Raw genomic sequence first — 19,344 nt, forward strand, 5'->3', positions numbered from 1 at the left:
GAATACATCTAGAGATCTGATGTGCAGCATGAGGAATATAGCATTATGTTGCATTATATGTTGAAATTTCCTACAATTGTAGATTTCAGGTGCTCTCATCACAGAATAAAAGGTAATGAAAGGTGACGGATATGTTAATTTGCTTGACTATAGTAATCATTTTAAAATATATATATCAATACATCTTGTAAACCTTAAATTTATATAATAAAAATAAATTTAAAATGAGAAATTTTTAGATTTGTAATAGTGGTTATTGCAAGTCATTTAAAATTTAACATAAAAATTCAGTGTGTAATAAATAATGACCTAGAACATGCTGTAGAAAAAAGAAAGTGCCAAGTTCAAAAACACTGATACATAATTCTTGAAAGTACAGAAATTAAAAGTATGCCTTGGACATGGTTGATGTTCAACATGTATTTTTGAAATTAAAAAAAGACTATCAGAAATGATTGCTATTGTGATGTGACTTTTGATTTTGTTTACTTTTATCCATTTAATTTCTACTTTTACTCTATTTTCCCATTTAAGAAATATGCCCAAGATCAAATCTTACTCTCTCACAGCCATAGATATAATTTCAGAGAAAGTGAAAGAAGTGATGATATTAAAAGAGTAACAAATATTTAGTTTTTAGATAAAACAAAAATACCTGATTACACTCTCTTTTGTGACCAAACATTTTTTTCATTGTTGTGCTTAATAAATGTTGGTTCAGTGTCAGAATGCATGGATGGAGGAAGGGACTGATGGCTGCATGATTCAACAAATAATAGTGGAAATGAATAACTGCTTATATAACTAAGGCACAGGGGTCATCTAGGGAGTGGCTGACAAGTTGGTGATGTATATAGCATCCAGAGTATGTTCGTTCACAGTATTTCAGGATTAATTCTTATTTTTTCAGTCTTTTTCACATTGTCTCATACTAACCAAGCTCATAAAACTGATGCAATATTGAATGCAAATTTAATAACTTACAAAAAGAAATACAGCTGCTAGGTAGACAATATTTATAGTTTTACTGGCCAAATTATTTACTTTGCAAGAAATTACTTGGAAAATCAAAATATAAAGACAAGATTGCTAATGAAATATAAATTAGTACAAGGGGTGTTAAGGTAAATGATTACAATGTTAAACCATGTCATGGCCAGTGAATACTTCAAAATTAATATTACCAAATTTGACTTCTGTTGAAAATGTATTGTGTAGGATAACCAATATTATTCTGAGCAATTAATATTATTAGTATCAAATGTCTTTTAAACATTCATTTTAACATGTTGCCGAGACAGACATTCCTTATTTATTTTATGTAAGAAATTGCATGTCATCACAAGAAACATTTAAAAAATATGGTAACTTTTTTTTTCTTTTGTCTGGTTTATCACCAGCATTTATAAGACCAGACCTAGAGAATGGCTACATGTGGGTACATAAGCATGTTCTTAATGTAGCAAATGTTTAGCCTATCCTGACTATCACATAATCAGAACATTGAGAATATTCACAGAAAATATGATAACTCTTTGAATGTTAGAAAAATAACCAAACATTCATTGATACAAGATAGGATACTAATGTCAGAAGAAGTGCTTAATTCAATTGATGGAAAAGAATATCAATAAAAATAATTATTTGGTATCATCTAAATTAAGATACATCAATTTCACTAATGCTTTGTGAAGAAGAGTTTATAACCAGGATAAGTTCTAGACAATTTTTGTTGTTTGGACTCATGCTAAAAATAATAACATTATATTGAAGTGAATAATTGTAAATGATATCTTTAAAACTGTTACTTAGAATTGTTCTGGCAGTATGACAGCCTTGATGTTCTGAAAAACTATGCAGTATTAAACACCTAGGAATGCTGAATAAATTTTGACAACTATATCTTTATATGCATAAGAGAGCTCACAAGAGGCTAAAGGAAAATCCAAAGAGGTCCAAAACAAAAAGAAAGCTGACACTAAAGTGATAAGCAAGAACTGAAGCCACATCTATCTGTTCTATAGATATATGGTGAAACCAGAAATCCAAAACTGTGAGTATTAATCATCACCTGGAGAAAGGAGAAAAAGGTCGTGGTGGAGCAACAGTATCCTCACATACATCCAACATCTTTAAGCTACTACATCTCCAGTACAAACATAGGCTAGAAATACATACATACATACATACACACACGCACACACACACACACACGTGACAGTAAAACAAATAAGACAGCAAAGTTAAATAGCTCTTGTTTTGGGTTTTTTTTTTTTTTTTTTTCCTGCTTTGGTTAAGACTTTGGGGGAAAATACATGCTATCATTGGCTTGAATTAAAAAGAGTTAAGATTTTAATTAAGAATACTTACACAGGCCGGGCGCGGTGGCTCAAGCCTGTAATCCCAGCACTTTGGGAGGCCGAGGCGGGCGGATCACGAGGTCAGGAGATCGAGACCATCCTGTCTAACACGGTGAAACCCCGTCTCTACTAAAAATACAAAAAATTAGCCGGGCGAGGTGGCGGGCGCCTGTAGTCCCAGCTACTCGGGAGGCTGAGGCAGGAGAATGGCGTGAACCTGGGAGGCGGAGGTTGCAGTGAGCTGATACCCGGCCACTGCACTCCAGCCTGGGTGACAGAGCAAGACTCCGTCTCAAAAAAAAAAAAAAAAAAAAATACAAAAACTAGCCGGGCGAGGTGGCGGGCGCCTGTAATCCCAGCTACTCGGAGGCTGAGGCAGGAGAATGGCGGTAAACCCGGGAGGCGGAGCTTGCAGTGAGCTGAGATCCGGCCACTGCACTCCAGCCCGGGCGACAGAGTGAGACTCCGTCTGAAAAAAAAAAAAAAAAGAATACTTACACAGTTCAAGCCGGGCGCGGTGGCTCACGCCTGTAATCCCAGCACTTTGGGAAGCTGAGGCGGGCGGATCACGAGGTCAGGAGATCGAGACCATCCTGGCTAACACGGTGAAATCCTGTCTCTACTGAATATATAAAAAATCAACCGGGCGTGGTGGCGGGCGCCTGTAGTCCCAGCTACTCAGGAGGCTGACGCAGGAAAATGACGTGAACCCGGGAGGCGGAGTTTGCCGTGAGCGGAGATCTCGCGACTCAAAAAAAAAAAAAGTACTTACGTAGTTCAGAAAGCCATAGCCAAAAAATAATCCCTCAAATTAGTAAAGACAGATGAAAAAAGATATATAGAGATATAATAGATGAAAAAAGAGAGAGGAAAGAAAGAAAAGAAAAAAAGCAAAAAAAAAAAAAAAAACGAAGAGAGAGAAAAACAGAAAGAAAAAAAAAGCAAGCCAGCCTTAAAAGCGACTAGACAAAAAAGACACAGAAAATACAGAAGACAATGAAAATAATGACAGCAGATTTCTTTTGGGAGAAAAGACTATCCAGAAAACAGTAGAACAATAGCTTTAAAGTATAAAAAGGGCAGACAAAAGAAAACAAAACATGAAAAAATAAAAGAAACCTGTGGATCCAAAATTCTATACCTAATAAAATCACCCTTGAAAACCAAGATGAAATAGACTTTCAAAATATATGTAAAATCTTGAATAATTCATCATCATCAGATGTCTAAAACAAGCAAATATTAAGAAAGTCCTTTAGAGAGAAGGAAAATGACACCGGATGGAAATCTGGATCCACAAAAGGATTAAAGAACACTGGAAACGGTAGGTATGTGGATAAATACAAGAAAGATTTTATTATTATTATTTTAGTGACTTTGAAAGATAACTGACAGTGTAAATTTTTTTTACATATTGTGGTATTTATAACATGTGAAATAAATTGTATGACAATAACAAAAAGGCTGAGAGAGGAAAAATAGAAATATTTAGTTGTTAGGTTCTTATACTATATATGACATACTATAATATCAACTGAAAATAGATTTTGTTGAATTAAATATGTATACTATAGACACTAAAGCAATCACTAACATACAAAAATATTACTAAGAGAAATTAAGGAATACTAAAATTATTGGTGAGTTATGCCAGGTTCCTGGATCAAAAACTGTAATATTGTTAAGATGTCAATAGTCAAAATATACTGGAAAAAGAAGAAACAAATTAGAGAACTTATCCTATCTTATTTCAAGACCTGCTGTTATGAAACTGTGGTAATATAGTGCTACATTAAGAGATACAAAAATAGGTCAATAGAATAAAATTATATGACAAGAAACAGAATCATACATAAATAGTCAATTAATTGTTTAGCATTCAAGAAAAATGCTAAATAAATTCAGTAAAGAAAGGATAAACTTTTAAACAAATACTAAAACAATTAGATATTCACATACAGCAATAATAAAACATGTTTCATAAATTTCATAACTTGCACAATACAAAAATTAACTCAAAATAAAACAAAGATCTAAATTTTAAAACTAAAGTAAAACTTCTGAAAAGTATCATATGAGAACATTTTTGTAACTATGGATTAGGCAAGCATCTTCTTTTTGCAGTATATTATTTCATTTATATAAACTTCAACAACAACATAAACTAATTAAAGTTTATAGAAATCAGAATAGAGATTATCTCTAGGCAAGCAAAGATGAGGGTAGCAGTGGTGGCATGTATCGAAAAGGAGTGCAAAAATATGTATCATGTGATGAGATGTTCTATGTCTTTTTTAAAAAGTTTTTTGTCGTTGTGTAGAGTAGTTTTAGGTTCACAGCAAAACTGAGAGGAAAGAACAGAGATTTCTTATATACTTCTGCCGGTACACATTCATAGCCTCTCCCATTGTGACCATCCCCCACCAAAGTGATACATTAGTTACAATTGATAAACCTACATTGACACATCATTATCACACAACGTCCATAGTTTATATGAAGGTTCACTCTTGCTGTTGTATGTTCCATGGGTTTTGACAAATGTATAACGATACAAATCCATAACTATGGTATTATTGTGGTAGTTTCACAGTCCTAATAATCCTCTGTACTCTGCCTATTCATCCCTCCCTCCTCTGTATGCCTTGGCAACCACTGATTATTTTACTGTCTCTATACATTTGCCTTTTCAACAATGTCATATAGTTGGAATACTACAGTATGTAGTCTTTTTAGGTCACCTTATTTCACCTAGTAGAAGGCATTTAAGTAATTGCCATGTCTTTTCATGGTCTGATAACCCATTTCCTTTATTGTAGAATAATGTTCCATTTTCTGGATGTATCACAGATTATTTATCCATTGAACTAAACAGGGACATTGTGGTTCCTTCCAAGTTTTGGCAGTTATGATTAATGATGATGTAAACACCTGAGCACATAAGATTTTTATTCCTTTGGGTAAATTCCAACTCCTTTGGAAGCATGACTGCTGAATCATATTATAAAAGTATTCTTAGTTATATTTAAAAAGGAAACAAAACGTCAAACCACCTTTCAAAGCGACTGTACCATTTTCCATGTCTACCAGTAATGAATTAGAGTTCCTGTCACTTCACATCCTCTTCAGCATTTGGTGTTGTCAGTGTTTTGAATTTGGCCATTCTAATATGTATGTAGTGGTATCTCATTTTTTACTTTGCATTTCCCTTATGATATTTGATGTGGAGCATGTTTTCATATGCTTATTTTCCATCTACATATCTTGTTCGGTAAGGTCTGTTAAGTCTTTGGATTATTTTTAAGTTTTTTTGTTGTTGTTATTTTCTTATTGTTGAAGTTTAAGTGCTCTTTGTATATTTTGGATAATAGTCCTTGATCAACTATGACTTTTTCAAATACTTTCCCCCAATATGGGGCTTGTCTGTTCATTCACTTGAGAGTGTTTCATGCATGGGAGATAAAATTAACTATTAGTTAAGTCCAACTTATCAATTATTTCTTTTGTTCTTAATTTTTTTCTGCTACTTTTAGGATCCAGAGGAACACATGCAGGTTTGTTACAAGGGTAAATTTTATGATGCTGGGGGTTGGTGTACAAGTGATCTCATTACACAGCTAGTGAGCATAGTACCCTGTAGGTAGCCTTCCAACCCACAGCCCCCTCCCATTCTGGCTTCTCAAGCAGTCCCCAGTGTATATTGCTTCCATCTTTGTGTCCATGTGTACTCAATGTTTAGCTCCCACTTGTGAGTGAGTACGTGGTATTTGGTTTTCCATACCTGCATTAGTTTGCTTAGGATAATAGCTCCAGCTGCATTCATATTTCTGCAAAGAAAATAATTTTGCGTTTTTTATGGCTGCTATGTGTGTGTGTGTGTGTGTGTGTGTGTGTATTTCACATTTTCTTTATTCAGTCCATCGTTGATGGGTACTTTAGTTGAATCTGTTTTTGCTATTGTGAATAGTGCTGCAATGAACATATTAGTGCATGTGTCTTTTTGGTAGAACAACTTATTTTTCTTTGGGTATATATGCAGCAGTAACATTGCAGTATAAAATGGTAATTTTTTAAGTTCTTCGAGAACCCTTTAAACTGCTTTCCACAGTGGCTATGCTAATTTAAATTTCCACCAGCAGTGTACGCGTTCCTTTTCCTCTATAACCTTGCCACCATCTGTTCTTGGTCTTTTATTTAAGTCTTTAATCCATATTGAGTTATTTTTTTTATTTGGTGAATGGAAGGGGTCCAGTTTCATTCTTCTGTATATGGCTAGCCAGTTATCCCAGCACCAGGTTTTGAAAAGGGAGTCCTTACCCTATTGTTTATTATTGTTGACTTTGTCAAAGATCAGGTGGTTGTAGATGTACAGATTTACTTCTGGCTTCTCTATCCTGTTTCATTGATCTCTGTGTCTGTTTTTGTACCAGATTTATACTGTTTTGGTTGCTGTATCCCAGTAGTATAGTTTGAAGTCAGGTAGTGTGATACCTCTGGCTTTGTTCATTTTGCTCAAGATTGCTTTGGTTATTCTGGTTCTTTTTTGGTTCTATATGAATTTTAGAATAGCTTTTCCCAATTCTGTGAAAAAATGTTGCTAATTTGATTGAAATAGCATTGAATCTGTAAATTGCTTTGGGCAGTATGACCATTTTTTTTTTATTATTATTATACTTTAAGTTCGAGGGTACGTGTGCATAACGTGCAGGTTTGTTACATATGTATACCTGTGGCATGTTGGTGTGCTGCACCCATCAACTCGTCAGCACCCATCAACTCATCATTTACATCAGCTATAACTCCCAATGCAATCCTTCACCCCCCCCCCTCCCCGTGATAGGCCCCAGTGTGTGATGTTCCCCTTCCCGAGTCCACGTGATCTCATTGTTCAGTTCCCACCTATGAGTGAGAACATGCGGTGTTTGGTTTTCGGTTCTTGCGATAGTTTGCTGAGAATGATGGTTTCCAGCTGCATCCATGTCCCTACAAAGGACACAAACTCATCCTTTTTTATGGCTGCATAGTATTCCATGGTGTATATGTGCCACATTTTCTTAATCCAGTCTGTCACTGATGGATATTTGGGTTGATTCCAAGTCTTTGCTATTGTGAAGAGTGCCACAATAAACATACGTGTGCATCTGTCTTTATAGCAGCATGATTTATAATCCTTTGGGTATATACCCAGTAATGGGATGGCTGGGTCATATGGGACTTCTAGTTCTAGATCCTTGAGGAATCGCCATATTGTTTTCCATAATGGTTGAACTACTTTACAATCCCACTAACAGTGTAAAAGTGTTCCTGTTTCTCCACATCCTCTCCAACACCTGTTGTTTCCTGTCTTTTTAATGGTTGCCATTCTAACTGGTGTGAGATGGTATCTCATTGTGGTTTTGATTTGCATTTCTCTGATGGCCAGCGATGATGAGCATTTTTTCATGTGTCTTTTGGCTGTATGAATGTCTTCTTTTCAGAAATGTCTATTCATATCCTTAGCCCACTTTTTGATGGGGTTGTTTGTTTTTTTCTTGTAAATTTGTTAGAGTTCTTTGTAGGTTCTGGATATTAGCCCTTTGCTGATGAGTAGATTGCAAAAATTTTCTCCCATTCTGTAGGTTGCCTGTTCACTCTGATGGTAGTTTCTTCTGCTGTGCAGAAGCTCTTTAGTTTAATGAGATCCCATTTGTCAATTTTCGCTTTTGTTGTCATTGCTTTTGGTGTTTTAGACATGAAGTCCTTGCCCATGCCTATGTCCTGAATGGTATTACCTAGGATTTCCTCTAGGGTTTTTATGGTATTAGGTCTAACATTTAAGTCTCTAATCCATCTTGAATTAATTTCCATATAAGGAGTAAGGAAAGGATCCAGTTTCAGCTTTCTACTTATGGCTAGCCAATTTTCCCAGAACCATTTATTAAACAGGGAATCCCTTCCCCATTTATTGTTTTTCTCACGTTTATCAAAGATCAGAGTCTGAGGACTCTGTTCTGTTCCATTGGTCTGTATCTCTGTTTTGGTACCAGTACCATGCTGTTTTGGTTACTGTAGCCTTGTAGTATAGTTTGAAGTCAGGTATCGTGATGCCTCCAGCTTTATTCTTTTGACTTAGGATTGTCTTGGAAATGTGGGCTCTTTTTTCGTTCCATATGAACTTTAAAGCAGTTTTTTCCAATTCTGTGAAGAAACTCATTGGTAGCTTGATGGGGATGGCATTGAATCTATAAATTACCTTGGGCAGTATGGCCATTTTCACGATATTGATTCTTCCTATCCATGAGCACGGTATGTTCTTCCATTTGTTTGTGTCCTCTTTTATTTCACTGAGCAGTGGTTTGCAGTTCTCCTTGAAGAGGTCCTTGACATCCCTTGTGAGTTGGATTCCTAGGTATTTGATTCTCTTTGAAGCAGTTGTGAATGGAAGTTCATTCATGATTTGGCTCTCTGTTTGTCTGTTACTGGTGTATAAGAATGCTTGTGATTTTTGCACATTAATTTTGTATCCTGAGACTTTGATGAAGTTGCTTATCAGCTTAAGGAGATTTTGGACTGAGACAATGGGGTTTTCTAAATATACAATCATGTCATCTGCAAACAGGGACAATTTGACTTCTTCTTTTCCTAACTGGATACCCTTGATTTCTTTCTCTTGCCTGATTGCCCTAGCCAGAACTTCCAACACTATGTTGAATAGGAGTGGTGAGAGAGGGCATCCCTGTCTTGTGGCAGTTTTCAAAGGGAATTTTTCCAGTTTTTGCCCATTCAGTATGATATTGGCTGTGGGTTTGTCATAAATAGCTCTTATTATTTTGAGGTATGTTCCATCAATACCGAATTTATTGAGCGTTTTTAGCATGAACGGCTGTTGAATTTTGTCAAAAGCCTTTTCTGCATCTATTGAGATAATCATGTGGTTCTTGTCTTTGGTTCTGTTTATATGCTGGATTATGTTTATTGATTTGCGAATGTTGAACCAGCCTTGCATGCCAGGGATGAAGCCCACTTGATCATGGTGGATAAACTTTTTGATGTGCTGCTGAATCCGGTTTGCCAGTATTTTATTGAGGATTTTTGCATCAATGTTCATCAGGGATATTGGTCTAAAATCCTCTTTTTTTGTTGTGTCTCTGCCAGGCTTTGGTATCAGGATGATGTTGGCCTCATAAAATGAGTTAGGGAGGATTCCTTCTTTTTCTATTGGTTGGAATAGTTTCAGAAGGAATGGTACCAGCTCCTCCTTATACCTCTGGTAGAATTCAACTGTGAATCCATGTGGTCCTGGACTTTTTTTGTTGGTAGGCTATTAATTATTGCCTCAATTTCAGAGCCTGCTATTGGTCTATTCAGAGATTCAGCTTCTTCCTGGTTTAGTCTTGGGAGAGTGTAAGTGTCCAGGAAATTATCCATTTCTTCTAGATTTTCTAGCTTATTTGCATAAAGGTGTTTATAGTATTCTCCGATGGTAGTTTGTATTTCTATGGGGTTGTTGGTTTATTGCTTCTATTTGATTCTTCTCTCTTTTCTTCTTTATTCATCTTGCTAGCGGTCTGTGGATTTTGTTGATCTTTTCAAAAAACCAACTCCTGGATTCCTTGATTTTTTGGAGGGTTTTTTGTGTCTCTATCTCCTTCAGTTCTGCTCTGATCTTAGTTATTTCTTGCCTTCTGCTAGCTTTTGAATGTGTTTGCTCTTGCCTCTCTAGTTCTTTTAATTGTGATGTTAGGGTGTCAATTTTAGATCTTTCCAGCTTTCTCTTGTGGGCATTTAGTGCTATAAATTTCCCTCTACACACTGCTTTAAATGTGTCCCAGAGATTCTGGTATGTTGTATCTTTGCTCTCATTGGTTTCAAAGAACATCTTTATTTCTGCCTTCATTTTGTTATGTACCCAGTAGTCATTCAGGAGCAGGTTGTTCAGTTTCCATGTAGTTGAGCGGTTTTGATTGAGTTTCTTAGTCCTGAGTTCTAGTTTGATTGCACTGTGGTCTGAGAGACAGTTTGTTATAATTTTCTGTTCTTGTACATTTGCTGAGGAGTGCTTTACTTCCAATTATGTGGTCAATTTTGGAATAAGTGCGATGTGGTGCTGAGAAGAATGTATATTCTGTTGATTTGGGGTGGAGAGTTCTACAGATGTCTATTAGGTCCGCTTTGTGCAGAGATGAGTTCAATTCCTGGATATCCTTGTTAACTTTCTGTCTCGTTGATCTGTCTAATGTTGACAGTGGGGTGTTGAAGTCTCCCATTATTATTGTATGGGAGTCTAAGTCTCTTTGTAAGTCTCTAAGGACTTGCTTTATGAATCTGGGTGCTCCTGTATTGGGTGCATATATATTTAGGATAGTTAACTCTTCCTGTTGAAATGATCCCTTTACCATTATGTAATGGCCTTCTTTGTCTCTTTTTATCTTTGATGGTTTAAAGTCTGTTTTATCAGAGACTAGGATTGTAAACCCCTGCTTTTTTTTGTTCTCCATTTGTTTGGTAGATCTTCCTCCATCCCTTTATTTTGAGCCTATGTATGTCTCTGCATGTGAGATGGGTCTCCTGAATACAGCAGACTGATGGGTCTTGACTCTTTATCCAGTTTGCCAGTCTGTGTCTTTTAATTGGAGCATTTAGTCCATTTACATTTAAGGTTAATATTGTTATGTGTGAACTTGATCCTGTCATTATGATATTAACTGGTTATTTTGCTCAGTAGTTGATGCAGTTTCTTCCTAGCCTCGATGGTCTTTACATTTTGGCATGTTTTTGCAATGGCTGGTACCGGTTGTTCCTTTCCATGTTTAGTGCTTCCTTCGGGGTTTCTTGTAAGGCAGGCCTGGTGGTGACAAAATCTCTAAGCATTTGCTTATCTGTAAAGGATTTTATTTCTCCTTCACTGATGAAACTTAGTTTGGCTGGATATGAAATTCTGGGTTTAAAATTCTTTTCTTGAAGAATGTTGAATATTGGCCCCCACTCTCTTCTGGCTTGTAGAGTTTCTGCTGAGAGATCTGCTGTTAGTCTGATGGGCTTCCCTTTGTGGGTAACCCGACCTTTTTCTCTGGCTGCCCTTAAGATTTTTTCCTTCATTTCAACTTTGGTGAATCTGGCAATTATGTGTCTTGGAGTTGCTCTCCTTGAGGAGTATATTTGTGGTGTTCTCTGTATTTCCTGAATTTGAATGTTGGCCTGCCCTACTAGGTTGGGGAAGTTCTCCTGGATGGTATCCTGAAGCTTGTTTTCCAACTTGGTTCCATTTTCTCCCTCACTTTCAGGCACCCCAATCAGATTTAGATTTTGTCTTTTTACATAATCCCATACTTCTTGCAGGCTTTGTTCATTTCTTTTTCTTCTTTTTTCTTTTGGTTTCTCTTCTCGCTTCATTTCATTCATTTGATCCTCAGTCGCTGATACTCTTTCTTCCAGTTGATCGAGTCGGTTACTGAAGCTTGTGCATTTGTCACGTATTTCTTGTGTCATGGTTTTCATCTGTGTCAGTTCGTTTATGGCCTTCTCTGCATTAATTATTCTGGTTATCAATTCTTCCACTCTTTTTTCAAGATTTTTAGTTTCTTTGCGCTGGGTACGTAATTCCTCCTTTAGCTCTGAGAAGTTTGATGGTCTGAAGCCTTCTTCTCTCATCTTGTCAAAGTCATTCTCTGTCCAGCTTTGATCCGTTGCTGGCAATTAGCTGTGTTCCTTTGGAGGGGGAGATGTGCTCTTATTTTTTGAATTTCCCACTTTTCTGCCTTGCTTTTTCCCCATCTTTGTGGTTTTATCTGCCTCTGGTCATTGATGATGGTGATGTACTGATGGGGTTTTGGTGTGGGTGTCCTTCCTGTTTGTTAGTTTTCCTTCTAACAGTCAGGACCCTCAGCTGTAGGTCTGTTGGAGATTGCTTGAGGTCCACTCCAGACCCTGTTTGCCTGGGTGTCAGCAGCAGAGGCTGCAGAAGATAGAATACTGCTGAACAGCGAGTGTACCTGTCTGATTCTTGCTTTGGGAGCTTCCTGTCAGGGGTGTACTCCACCGTGTGAGGTGTGGGGTGTCGGTCTGCCCCAGTGGAGGATGTCTCCCAGTTAGGCTACTCAGGGGTCAGGGACCCACTTGAGTAGGCAGTCTGTCCATTCTCAGATCTCAACCTCCGTGTTGCGAGATCCACTGCTCTCTTCAAAGCTGTCAGACAGAGTCGTTTGCGTCTGCAGAGTTTTCTGCTGCTTTTTTTTTTTATTATTGTTTTTGTTGTTGTTTAGCTGTGCACTGTCCCCAGAGGTGGAGTCTACAGAGACTGGCAGGCCTCCTTGAGCTGCTGTGAGCTCCACCCAGTTTGATCTCCCCAGGGCTTTGTTTATCTACTTAAGCCTCAGCAATGGCTGGTGCCCCTCCCCCAGCCTCGCTGCTGCCTTGCAATTAGATCGCAGACTGCTGTGCTAGCAATGAGGAAGGCTCCGTGTGCGTGGGACCCTCCTGGCCAGGTGTGGGATATAATCTCCTGGTGTGCCCGTTTGCTTAAAGCGCAGTATTGGGGTGGGAGTTACCCGATTTTCCAGGTGTTGTGTGTCTCAGTTCCCCTGGCTAGGAAAAGGGATTCCCTTCCCCCTTGCGCTTCCCAGGTGAGGCGATGCCTCGCCCTGCTTCAGCTCTTGCTGGTCAGGCTGCAACAGCTGACCAGCGCTGATTGTCCGGCACTCCCTAATGAGATAAACCCAGTACCTAGTTGAAAATGCAGACATCACCTATCTTCTGTGTGGCTTGCGCTGGGAGCTGGAGACTGGAGCTGTTCCTATTCGGCCATCTTGCTCCGCCCCCCCAATGAGTATGACCATTTTAACAGTATTGATTCTTTTATCCATGAGCATGAAATGTTCTTCCATTTGTTTCTGTCATCTCTTATTTCTTTCAGCAGTGTTTTGTAATTCTTATTGTAGAGGTCTTACTGCCTTGGTGAGCTGTATTTAAAGGTATTTTATTCTTTTTTTAGCTGTTGTAAATGGGATTGCATTCTTGATTTGGCTATCAGCTTGGATGTTTCTGATATATAGAAATGCTACTGATTTTTGTACATTGACTTTGTTTCCTGAAACTTTACTGAAGTTGTTTTGCAGTTCTAGCAGTCTTTTGGTAGAGTCTATGGGGTTTTCTAGATATAGAGTGTGCAAAGAGAGACAGTTTGACTTTCTTCAGGGTTTGTGCCTTTAATTTCATAACTGAAATCTCATTGCCAAACCCAAGGTCATCAAGAGCTTCTCTTCTGTTGTTTTGTAGGAGTTTTATAGTGTTGCATTTTACATTTAGGTTTATGATCCATTTTCACTTAACTTTTGTGAAGAGCCTAAGTTCTGTATCTAAATTCATTTTTTTCAAGTGAATGTCCAGTTATTCTCATACCACTTATTAAAGAGACAATTTGTTATTCATTGTATTTTCTTTGCTCCTTTTTAAAAGATCAGTTGATTATATTTATGTGGGTCTATTTCTGAGCTCTCTATTCTATTTGTAGATTTTTTTTCTGCCAATATCACACTGTTCTTTTATTATAGTTTTATAGTAAATCTTAAACTTGAGTAGTGTCAGTTCTTCAGATTTGTTGTTCTTCTTCAATATTGTTTTGGCTATTCTTGATCTTGTGCCTCTTTATATGAACTCTAGAATTAATTTGCTAATAGCTAAAAAAATAATAACTGTCTGGCAGTTTGATTGAGACTGCATTGAATCTGAAGATCCAACTGGAAAGAAATGGCATCTTTACCATACTGGAATCTTTGCCTTGTCCTCAGTCTCAATAAGAAAAACAACTATTTTCTCACACTTTAGAATGATGTTAGCTATAGTTGTTTAAATAAATATTTTAGATCAAGTTGGTGAAGTTTCCTGGTATTCTATTTTGGAGGGAGTCTCTTTTAAATCATAAATGGGTATTGGATTTTGTGAAATGCTTTTTCTTTATCTATTGATTATAATCATGTGACTTTCTTCTTCGGCCTGATTATGTGATGAATTATATTGATTGATTTTTAAAAGTTGAATTAGCTGTGCATTCCTGAGAAAATTCCCTCTTGGTTTTGGTATACAATTGTTTTCATACAATGTTGGACTTTGTTTGCTACTATTTTGTTAAGGATTTTTGCAACTATGCTTGTGAAAGTAATTAAAATCTTTTTAATTATTGCAATGCATTTGTCTGGTTTTAATATTAGCATGATGTTGGACTTATAGAATGAGTTAAGACGTATTCTTTTTGCTTCTGTCTTCTTAAAGAGATCCTTTTTATAAATTGATACAATTTCTTCCTTGAATGTATGGTAGAATTCACCAGTGAATTCTTATCCGGACCTGGTGCTTTCTATTTTGGAAGAGTTTTAGTAAGTTCAGGCTGCTATAACAAAATTATATAACCTGGGTAGCCTATAAACAAAAGGAACTTATTTTCAATAGGTGTGGAGAATGGAAAGTCTAAGATAAAGTTGCCAAAAGTTTTGGTGTCTAACGAGGGACATAGATAGCTTTTCATAGATAGCTTCTCCCTGTGTTCAATACACTATGTGTATTGAAAGGGGAAAGACAGCTTTCTGGTGTTTCTTTTATAAGGGTTCTGGTTCCATTAATGAAAGCACTACTCTCATAATCTAATCACTGTTCAGAAACCCCACCTTTGAATACCATCACATTGATGATTAGATGTTCAACATATAAAATCTGGGGGGACACAAACATTCAGATCATACCATTCCATCCCATCTCCAAAAAATTTATGTCCTTCTTGCTTGTAAAATACATTTATTCCATCACAATAGCCTCAGAAGTCTTAACATGTTCCCACATCAACTCAAGTCTGAAGTCCAAAGTTACGTGAAAATATTATCTAGATACGGGTGACACTCTCTAGTTGTAAGCTTATAAAATAAACAGGTTATGTTCTTCCAAAATACAGTGTTGGTACAGGCTTAGGATATACATTCTGATTCCAAAAGGGATCATTAGGAAAGATGACAGAGGTAACAAGTCCCAAGCAAGTCTGAAACCAAACAGGGCAAACGAAATTAAATATTGAGGATCAAAAATAATCTTTTACTCAATGCCCTGCTTTCTGGAAATACAGGATAGGGGTTGTAGGACCTTGTCCTACAAAACCTAGATGGAGATAGCCACATCCCAACAGTTCATGCAGTCTGTGCTCTGAGGAAGATGAGATGGCACACAGTGGACACTGCCAACGTTGAGTATTTGTACACTCTGGAGAGGTAGCCAACTCAGTTCACACTGCACCTGAACCCACTGGAGCCACACCTAGGGCAGCCAAGGAGCACTGTGCTAAAATTCATGGAGCACAGCCTTGAAATCACTTGGACCTCCAGTTCCTTGTACTCTGGGCCTATGATGGGAGGTGGTAACTTCAGTAATTTACAAAATGCCCTCAGGATTATTCCTCTATTGTCTAGATGAGTAGCCCCTGGCTTCTCTTGAGATAGCAAATCCAGACAAATCTTATGAAAATAATTTGCCTCTACCTTTATTCTCTCCTAAACATATTTTATCATTCCTTGCAACATGAGTAGGCTGAGAATTTTCCAAATGTTTAAGTCTTGCTTCCTTTTTGATTAAAAGTTTGGTCTTTAATCATTTATCTTTTCTGACATTTTATTGTAAGAATTGAAAAGGGCCCAGGACACACTTTAAGCACTTTGCTTAGAAATTTCTTCAGCCAAATAGCCAATTCATTGCTCATAAATTTTGCCTTCCACAAAACACAATTCAGCCAAGGTTTTTGTCAGTTTATAACAAGGATTGCCTTTTCTCCAGTTTCCAATAACATATTCTTCATTTCTGTCTGTAGGGATTTTTTTCCAATATTTACTGTGAGAACCTGGATAAACTCCTGGAGGGGAGACTCATGAAAGTATGGGGTCCCCACTATGACTAAGTCTCTCTGGAGTTTTTAATTCTCATACTTGTCCACACTTAGCCTCCAGCAATGTCAAATACAGTTCAGGTTTTATTACCTTGACACTGGTTCCCATGGAAGTTTTTGCTCTGATATGTTGTGATTCCCTATATCCCCCTGTCAGTTTCTCCAATTTTAGAGACAGTGGTTTGCCCTGTGATCTGACTTATCTTATGGATCTAAGATTTTTATTTTTTTTTTTTTATTTTTCAGTTTGTTCAGCTTTTTGCTTACTATTAGGATGGAATGGTGACTTTTAAGGTCTTTATTTACAGAACCCAAGATTTTTTAGATATGACACCAAAACCATGACCCATAAAAGAAAAAAACATGTAAATTAGACTTTATCAAAAGTAATATTTTTTAATCTTCAAAAGTTTCTGCTAAGATAATTAAATGGAAAGACATAGGATGGAAAAAATAAGCATTTGTAAATAATATTTTTGATGAAGTACTTATATCAAGAGTATATAAAAATGTGTTCAAACCCAATAGGGAAGCAAACAACCCACAAAAGGTCTGCAATGTATTGGTGCACCTTACTAAAGAAGATACAGATATAAGTATGTGAAAAGATGTTTAGTTAAATCAGTCATTATGGAAATATCAATACATATCTTTCAGAATGTCTCATAGAGTGTTTGCTAGTGAGAGTGTAAAATGACACAAGCTTTTGGAAAACTATTGTATTTTCTTTTTTTTAACTTTTAATTTTAGGTTTGAGGGTACATGTGGAGGTTTGTTACATAGATAAACACATGCCATGGCGTTTTGTTGTACATATTATTTTATCACCCAGGTATCAGTACCCATTAGTTATCTTTTTTGCTCCTCTCTTTCCTTCTACCCCCCACCTCCACCCCAAGTAGACCCCAGTGTCTGTTGCTTTGTTCTTTGTGTTCATAAGCTCTTATCACTTGGTTTCCACTTTATGTGAGAACATGTGGTTTTCTGTTCCTCCATTAGTTTGCTAAGGATGATAGCCTCCGGCTACATCCATGTTCCCATAAAAGACACAATCTTGTTCTTTTATGGCTGTATAATACACATGTTTTGTATGTACCACATTTTCTTTATCCGGTCTGGCATTGATGGTCATTTAGGTTGATTCCGTGTCCTTCCATTGATAGGCATTTTGATCAATTCCATATTGTGAACAGTGCTACAGTGAACATTCACATGCATGTTTCTTTATGGTGGAATGCTTTATGTTTCTCTGGGTATATACCCAGTAATGGGTTTGTTGGGTCGAATGGTAGTTCTGCTTTTAGCACTCTGAGGAATCACCATACTGTCTTCCATAATGGTTGAAATAATTTACACTCCCAGCGACAGTGTATATATAAGGGTTCCCTTTTCTCTGCAACCTTGCCAGCATCTGTAGTTTTTGGACTTTTTAAATTATAGCCATTCTGACTGGTGTGAGATAGGTATCTCATTGTGGGTTTGATTAGCATTTCTCTAATGATCAGTGATATTGAGCTTTCCTTCCTATGATTTTTGGCCACATGTATTTCTTCTTTTGAGAAGTGTCTGTTCATGTCCTTTGCCCACTTTTTTAGGAGTTGTTTTTCTCTTGTAAATTTGTTTAAGTTCCTGATAGATGCTGGACATTAGACCTTTGTCAGATGCATGGTTTGCAAATATTTTCTCCAATTCTGTAGGTTGTTTGTGTACTCTGTTGATAGTTTCTTTTGCTGGGCAAAAGTTCTTTAGTTTAATTAGATCCAATTTGTCAATGTTTGCTTTTGTTGCAATTGTTTTTGGTGTCTTTGTCATGAAATCTTTGCCTATTCCTATGTCCAGGATGGTATTGCCTAGGTTGTTTTCCAGGGTTTTTATAGTTTTGGGTTTTAAATTTAAGTCTTTAATTCATATTGTGTTAATTTTTGTATATAGCATAATGAAGGGGTCCAGCTTCACTGTTCTGCATATGGGTAGCCAATTTTTCCAACACCATTGATTGAATAGGGAATCTTTTACCCATTGTTTGTTTTTGTCAGCTTTGTCAAATATCAGACAGTTATAGATGTGTAGTCTTATTTCTGGGCTGTCTATTCTGTTCCATTGGTCTGTGTGTCTGTTTTGTACTAGTACCATACTGTTTTGGTCACTGTATCCATGTAGTATAGTTTAAAGTCAGTTATTGTGATACCTCCAGCTTTGTTCTTTTTGCTTAGGATTGCCTTGCTATTCAGGCTTGTTTTTGGATCCATATAAATTTTAAAATAATTTTTTCTAGTTCTGTGAAGAATGCTGTTGGTAGTTTTATAGGAATAGAATCTGTAATTGCTTTGGAAAGTATAGCCACTTTAATGATATTGATTCTTCCTATCCATAAGTATGGAATTTTTTTTTCCATTTGTTTGTGTCTTCTTTTATTTCTTTGAGCTGTGTTTTGTAGTTCTCATTGTAGAGCTCTTTCACCTCCCCAATTAGCTGTATTACTAGGGGTGTGTGTGTGTGTGTGTGTGTGTGCATGTGAATTATGAATGGGATTGCCTTTCTGATTTGGCTTTCAGTTTGGTTGTTTTTGGTGTATAGGAATGCTAGTAATTTTTGTACATTGATTTTGTATCCTAAAACTTTAGTGAAGTTATTAGCTAAAAGAGCTTTTTGGCAGAGACTGTGGGGTTTTCTGGTATAGAATCATGTCATCTACAAACAGAGATAATTTGACTTCCTCCCATCCTATTTGAATGTCCTTTATTTCTTTCTCTTGCCTGATGGTTATGGCTAGCACTTCCAATACTATGTTGAATAGTATACCTATTCAACAATACCTAGAATCCAATACCTAGCTTATTGAGCTAGGTATTAAAGATATATATATTTTTTTTATTTTTATTTTTTTTTTGAGATGGAGTCTTGCTCTGTCTCCCAGCTGGAGTGCAGTGGTGCAATCTCAGCTCACTGCAAGCTCCACCTCCCGGGTTCACGCCATTCTCCTGCCTCAGCTTCCCAAGTAGCTGGGACCACAGGCACCCGACACCGTGCTCAGCTAATTTTTTTTTTTTTTTTGTATTTTTATTAGAGTTGGGGTTTCACTGTGTT

The 19,344-nt window shown here is 36.9% G+C and overlaps 1 non-coding gene across 1 annotated transcript; it reads right to left on the reverse strand.

Annotated features, from left to right (window-relative positions):
* Positions 1–1,388: 1,388 nt before the first annotated feature.
* On the reverse strand, positions 1,389–1,519 carry LOC117095495. Its single transcript, XR_004442030.1, has one exon. It is a non-coding gene; the product is annotated as a small nucleolar RNA SNORA72 (small nucleolar RNA).
* Positions 1,520–19,344: the final 17,825 nt, after the last annotated feature.

This window comes from Trachypithecus francoisi, unplaced genomic scaffold (genome assembly GCF_009764315.1).
Source record: "Trachypithecus francoisi isolate TF-2019V2 unplaced genomic scaffold, Tfra_2.0 Lachesis_group13, whole genome shotgun sequence".
Classification (NCBI taxonomy): domain Eukaryota; kingdom Metazoa; phylum Chordata; class Mammalia; order Primates; family Cercopithecidae; genus Trachypithecus; species Trachypithecus francoisi.